This window comes from Chelonia mydas, chromosome 23 (genome assembly GCF_015237465.2).
Source record: "Chelonia mydas isolate rCheMyd1 chromosome 23, rCheMyd1.pri.v2, whole genome shotgun sequence".
Classification (NCBI taxonomy): domain Eukaryota; kingdom Metazoa; phylum Chordata; order Testudines; family Cheloniidae; genus Chelonia; species Chelonia mydas.
This window is the reverse complement of record NC_051263.2, coordinates 12,585,231-12,592,628: the sequence shown is the minus strand read 5'-3', so window position 1 is coordinate 12,592,628 and position 7,398 is coordinate 12,585,231. Positions and strand designations below refer to the sequence as shown.

The 7,398-nt window shown below is 41.0% G+C and overlaps 1 long non-coding RNA gene across 1 annotated transcript; it reads left to right on the top strand.

The window, feature by feature from the left end:
- Positions 1-3,887: 3,887 nt before the first annotated feature.
- LOC119564904 lies at positions 3,888-4,790 on the top strand. The gene is made up of 2 exons (XR_005223689.1): positions 3,888-3,995; positions 4,134-4,790. It is a non-coding gene; the product is annotated as an uncharacterized LOC119564904 (long non-coding RNA).
- The last annotated feature ends 2,608 nt before the right edge of the window (positions 4,791-7,398 follow it).

The following is a 7,398-nucleotide window of genomic DNA, read 5'->3' as shown; positions in this document are numbered from 1 at the left end:
ATCCGGTAATCCTCATAAAATAGTAGAATAAAAAGACTAGCCAAATCTTGAAACACTTAAAAAATACTAATGTGTATGCCTAGAAAGAAAAAGGGGAACTTAAGGTTTACCTTATAAACACCACAAAAGTCTCAAACGACTGGTAAATAGGGGTTAAAATAAAAGGTCCCTATAAAACTACCACCTAAAGTTCCAGCTACCCACACTTACCATATCAACGGAATGAGCTTGTTAAAACCAAAACAATGCTAACAATTATTGTGGACTACTGTTCAATACCCAGCAGTAAATTGAAGCTGTGGTTCCCGGACACATGCATCAGAACCTGGCGCAGGAACTATGCATTCAAAAAAGGTACCGCCAATTAAAATAAACCGAAAAAGTTTGTGACTTCAAGTAATCCAGTAAAAGGCTTGTTAAATCCACTACTAGTAAAAATAAAAATGAGTCTGAATTGGACTCAGTTAAACGTGTCTAAATTAAAACACAAATGTTCACCCTACTCCAGTCCTATGATAAGAGCCTAACTAAAAACACGATGCGATGGAATTCTTGATTCGGTCCTTCCTGCATTAAAACTGCTCCCACAACCGCGCTCGGATGCATCTGTGGCTACTAGGAAAGGTTTGTCAAAGTCCGGGGCCCTGAGCACTTCCTTTCTATGATAACAGCCTGAATAAAAGCACATCAACACTACAGTTGCTAAACAAAACAACATAGCTATAGAGGTGAATCCTGTATCCTGACAGTGATAGATCAGTGAAATTTTATGGTAAACATCCTCGAAAGTCCAACTCACACAGTTATGGCTGCATTGTGCATGCGGCATCTATGACAGGTCTCTCAGAGAGTGCTCAAAGCTTTCATGCACAGAAACGCATACAATTACACAAAAATTTTACGTTTACGGATTGGCACTTACTCAGTTAGATCAACGCTAAATTCCTCCCACAATGGTAGCTAGTCTATGTCTGTGGAATTAGCACCATCTTTTCTCTCTGCATCCTGTTGAACATCTGCCTTCAGACTGGGGCAAAAGCAGGTCTTTACAGTTGTCATTGTCCAGATGCCCTAAAGCCTATGAAGAACCATGGGTCACCTGTTGCGAGTTTTCAGATAACAACGTAAAGTTTCATTTCCACAGGATACTTTGACACATTTACTTTGAATTAAGGCCGCTTTGTAACATGTCTTAACATTTTGCCTTCGGGTTGCTGAGTGAAATTGATATTCTGTGTCTCAAGGAACTGCCAGGCTCCTATCTCCAGTCGGGGTTCCTAGGGCGTCCCGGATCCCTGCCGTGCAGCTGACAGACCAGCCCCAGTTACAGTTATAGTAAAATAAATCCCTGAAATATACACCCTTGTATCAGAGGCCCGTTATGAGCCCCGAGGCCTGAACTAAAATAATAGTCAAATAATGGTTAACATAAAGCAAAAATATGCTATGAGCCAGAGGCAGGACCTGCTCACAGAAGTTGGAAAGAAGGAGGCTGCTAAAAGCATGTATACACAGATACGCTCTAGTAAGAAGAACTTGTGCCAGGATGTGCCGGTAGGAACACATTCCACAGAGATAAAAAGGAACAAGCAGACCCATCCTAAAGACAGGCTCAGAAGGACAATATGCTAGGTAGACTTGTTTTGGTCGAACCAGCATGTACAAGGTGAGAGGCGGCACCTTACTGCCTGGAGAGGTTGCACCTCAATACCTCACCTGATGTGTAACTTATTTGTACCCCTGTATAAGACTACATCCCTGGGGCGGTGTCTTTGTCCAGCCTAGGGGGCAGTAGAGTGTCCTGCCACTGACTGAGCTGTGTCCATTGTCAGGGAGCACATACGTACTAGGAGAACTGTAGACGTCTGATCCGGTGAGTTAGCGTCTGTGTTTCGATTGGCAATAAACCTGGCCGCGTGTCTTCCTGGGGGGTCTCTCAGCTATCTGCGCAGAGCCGGGGCAGCACGCAGAGGGAACACACGCATGCAGCCAACTGTTATCAACATTGAACAGAGCAGAGCACCATACCGGTCGTGTCTGACAACAACTGTCAGGGCTGCCAATCACTAGCTCAACCACAAGTTTCAGAATTGACAGTGCTACTCAAATGCTAGGGGAGAATGATTCCTTCCCCTTCGGGCGTCACAGGGTAGAGGTCTGTGGCTTGGGTCATAACAGATGAGCGTAATGGTCCCTTCTGGCCCTAGAATCTAGGTCTGTACTGAATTCTTGGAGTAATTTAGATCAAGTCAGAAACAGAAAACGTGAGCAATAGATTCTTTCAAGGCCCTTTTAATTTCAAATATTGAATAGTCATACTAGAAGTGCAAGGAATGAACCTCAGCCTAGACTTATTCAGTCTTTAATTTAAAATAAGGATGCATGCTAGAAGCTCGCAAGACTTCACCCATCAGTCTCAGGGGGCTCTAGTATATCAAAGGCTTTTCCACCCTCCAGCAAGTGTTGGGGCCCGTCCCCTTGGCCAGAAGGTTCACCCTACTACATGCCCTTTCTTTTTTGCCAAGTCTCTAGAAATGCAATTTGAATCATTAGATGAGAACCTTCTTGGGGTGTGGTACCTCTCAGGAGGTGTTTGCAATGTGAGTGATTCACTACCCAGTCTTAGTACCTGAAGTAGCTGTGGTTCCCTACCGAACCGAGGAGAACACAATCATTCATACTATCCCAGCTTCACAGTGATAACTAATCTTACTACTATAGAATATGTACCCCAAAGATTCTGCGTGCGGTTGCAATGTCTGTCTCAAAGGTGTCTCATTAGTCTTTTAGAACTTGAGATGACCAGAATAGCTTGCCACTTTCTAAAATCTTGGCCTTGATATTTAATTTTGTAACTACTGTGGGGGCAGAAAGTACTCTTCGGAGGATAACTCTTTTCAGCAATCTTATCACATGGCTATTGGGCTCAAGATTAGGATTCCAGATTACTTTAGAATTTACATAAACCTTTAGAAAAAAGTATATAACAGTGCAGTGATGCATTGACAGATGGTGTTATTCTACTTCCAGTTTTCATGACCCGTCCCCTCCGTGTAATTCTATATTACACCTCGTTCTGAGGGATAAAGATAAGTAGCTCAAGGAGTTAAAAATTGATAGTTACCTAGACGAACGAGAGCATGAACTAATTTTATTTGCTGTGTGCAAACAGAATTATAGTCCCATCCAGCAGAACTGTCAAGAGAACTCTGGAGCCTTAGTATATCGTTTTTGTTGGGGCCACATCTTCTCCCATTTCACCCCAGTTACAGATGGGGGGGTGGAGAGGGTTCTGATTTGGGACTCTGGTACAATTGTTCCTCCTTTCCAATTTGCCATCAGCGCTGTCAACCAGGAATATAAATTTTTGGAACCTTGTACAAATTGTCAATTTCCCAAAGCTGAAAAGATTCATGAGCAAAAGTGGGTGGGAACGAAATAATAAGCATAAGAATGTAATTATCATTGAAAGTTGTTAAGACTGCTATACTAAATATCCATAAACCTACAATCCTCAAATCATATAAAAAGCACATCCTGGTAAAGCTTGGAAATGAAAGCAGCAAGGTTGCTTCCATGTAATTTTCAGAAACCTCATATTTCAGTTTTTTTTAAAGGAATTTTATCCTTTAGTTGAAGAAAAGACACGATGAGATGTCACACAAGACTTAGTGTCAAGAGAAAAATTGTTAGTAGTGAAGAGCTAGAATCAGATTGCTAGTCTGGCAGTCCAGCCGCATCCCTACAACTATTGAGATCTACGCTATGCAGTTTGTAACCAACCATCCTTAGCTGCAACGCTGTATTTCAATGCAGCAACTAGTTATGGGGCGTGTTTTGTACGGTAACATTTTCACTTTCATGTTTACTCGTTGTGCTTAGTAATTTGTAGAACGTGGACCTGAAAGATAAGGTTAATTGACGCCCTGACTTAGCAAAGAACTGGTAGCAGGATCAAATGGCAGTTAGAAAGAAATACTTTGGGACCTGGAAAAGTAATCTTCCCATTTTAGCTGTGTCATTTTGGTCTTTAATTTTGTTAGTGGTTGAAGAAGTAATTGATGGTGAATTTAAATGTCCTCAACGAAATAATGCGAGCATTTACTACAGCTTGGCATTTTTCTTTTTTCCAGCCCTTATTTTCCTTGTCCTGAGCTTGATACTTCAGCAGGATTTCATTGATTGGGTTCGCTGCTCAGAAAAACGCAGTAGGGACCGCACGTGTGAAATAGTGGGAAAGACTTCTGGAGCTGCTCTTTTATGGCGTGTGATTCTCCTCATTGATGGCCGATCCGCTGAGTGCATAAATAGGACATTTAAGGGAAGCAGCATAGAACCCACAGCACAAACAATGCCATCACAGCCATCCAGCGAAGCTTATCGCAGGTAAGAGCCCAAATGAAGTAGGGGACAGAACTATTTCAGGCATTTTTGAAAAACCCTGGAAAAAATGTAGTTAGAGAAATGGTTTTATGTTTTAGAACGATTTATTTATGTTGTAGAACGATTTATTTAAGTAGTAGTTTTGAATGTTATTTGACTATTTGTAATTGTGCTGTATGTATTACTTTTTTTTAAAAATAGCTATATCCATGTAAGTTAATAAACTCATCCTTCATGAAACTAAAGCTTTGACATTGAAAATATGTTAGAACTACTGGAATACTTCCATTAATATTTTGCACCCAGCTGCTAAATGACTTCTATAGGTAACTTTGAATAAAAGGAAAACAATCGTAGCTGGTGGAAATGAAACAGTTATAATTTAATAAAGACTACATTGGTTCGAAGTCTGGGTCTCCTTTATAATATTAGTACTTAGCAACAACAATGGATACCTGTGTCTTTTTTATTTCTTCAGATTTCTAAAAGGTAAAAAGCGTCCCCGTCTTTGTTTGCAGGTGCTCAGGCAATAAATAAAAATGCAATTTTAAGATCCAATTAAAGGATAACTCTTGTGAATCAAAAAGTTTTTGTGGTCAATAGCTCTTGTCAGATCAAAGTTTTTTAATGAGATCATAAATTTGCTTGACAAAAGTCGCTATGTTGACATTATATATTTAAATTTCCGTAAGGCATTAAATTAGCGTCACATCATATTCTGTTAAACGATAGCACATTAAAAATACAGTATACCGCATCTTAAATGAATTAAAACTGACTGCTAGATTTCGAAAAGAAATTATAAATGGGGAACTTCATCCAAAAGGTCCAGTGTTATTTAATATCTTTAAGGACCCTTTTCTAATTCCTCTATGATTGCTTGTACTTCGGACTGAACAAAAGTCATCGATTCAATTGCTCAGACGGTCAGTTAGTTTTTCTGGATTTGTGCTGGAAATGGCCCAACTTGATGATCACTTTAGATGAGCTATTACCAGCAGGAGAGTGGGGTGGGAGGAGGTATTGTTACATGGTCTCTGTGTATATAATGTCTTCTGCAGTTTCCACAGTATGCATCCGACGAAGTGAGCTGTAGCTCACGAAAGCTCATGCTCAAATAAATTGGTTAGTCTCTAAGGTGCCACAAGTACGCCTTTTCTTTTTGCGAATACAGACTAACACGGCTGTTACTCTGAAATTTTTCTTACTATGCTCACTGAATTTTCTTTGTAATTATCTTTCTTATTTTTATGTATCAAACCTTTAAAATAAAATTATTTTGGAATACACCATTTGTTTAATCTTTTTTTATTTTTTAACAAGAATGATCGTGTTACACCTTTTGACCTGAGGGGATTATTCAAAATTCGGGGTCTTGCAGGTTGTTCCAGTTGGGAGGACAAATTGATGATGGAGTCAGGTATCTTTGTTGCAATCCTTTTTATTTACAAAGAATGGACAGAGGACGGTATTCCTGAGAACCGAACGAGCAAACAACAGGTTATCATAGTCTATTGTGGCTCCACGGCGGATAATGGTAGCAGTGCAATCAGGCAGGAGAACCCTGAGGTTCTAAAAAGGTCAAATAGGGTGTTTCCCTGTGCGCAACTGATACAGCGGTGCTGAGGGTGCCCCAGACACGAGGTGTGCCTCCTACCAGGGGACAGGTGTGTTTAACTCGTAGGGGTGGGACTGAGTCGAACCCTCCCCTTCCCTTCTCTCCCTTTCCGGCCACTTTGCAATTCATTGGGCCACAGGGCAACCAAGCGAGCTCGGCTCGGGTAGTGCTACTCCAAACCGAGGATAGAGAGCTGGCTACAAACCGCAAAGGACAACGGTTGGAGCAGTGGGGTGAAGTTTGGCGCGAACAAAGAAAGAGCAGCCGCAAGCTGGAAAACAATGAGCTTTGGATTGGTAACTGGTTAAAAGATAGGAAACAAAGGGTAGGAATAAATTGTCAGTTTTCAGAATGGAAGTAGTGGTGTCCCCCAGGGGTCTGTTCTGGGACCAGTCCTAGTCAACATATTCCTAAATGATCTGGAAAAAGGGGTAAACAGTGAGCTGGCAAAATCTGCAGATGATTCAAAATTACTCAAGATAGTTAAGACCCAGGCAGACTGTGAAGAGCTACAAAAGGGTCTCTCAAAACTGGGTGACTGGGCAACAAAATGGCAGATGAAATTAAACGTTGATAAATTCAAAGTAATGCACATTGGAAAGCATAATCCCAACTATACATATACAACGATGGGGTCTAAATTAGCTGTTACCACTCAAGAAAGATCTTGGAGTCATTGTGGATACTTCTCTGAAAACACCCACTCAATGTGCAGCGGCAGTCAAAAAAGTGAAGAGAATGCTGGGAATAATTAAGAAAGGGATAGATAATAGGACAGAAAATATCATGTTGCCTCTATATAAATCCATGGTATTCCCACATCTTGAATACTGTGTGCAGATGTGGTCATCCCATCTCAAAGAAGATATACTGGAATTGGAAAAGGTTCAGAAAAGGGCAACAAAAATTATTAGGGGTATGGAACAGCTTCCGTATGAGGAGAGATTAATAAGACTGGGACTCTTCAGCTTGGAAAAGAGACAGCTAAGGGGAGATATGATTGAGGTCTATAAAATCCTGACTGGTGTAGAGAAAGTAGATAAGGAAGTGTTGTTTACTACTTCTCATAACACAAGAACTAGGGGTCACCAAATGAAATTAATAGGCAACTGGTTTAAAACAAATAAAAGGAAGTATTTCTTCACACAACACATAGTCAATCTGTGGACCTCCTTGCCAGAGGATGTTGTGACGCCCAAGACCATAACAGGGTTCAAAAAAGAACTAGATAAATTCATAGAGGATAGGTCCATCAATGGTGATTAGCCAGGATGGGCAGGAATGGTGTCCCTAACCTCTGTTTGCCAGAAGCTGGGAATGAGCGACAGGGGATGGATCACTTGATGATTACCTGTTCTGTTCATTGCCTCTGGGGTACCTGGCACTGGCCACTGTCA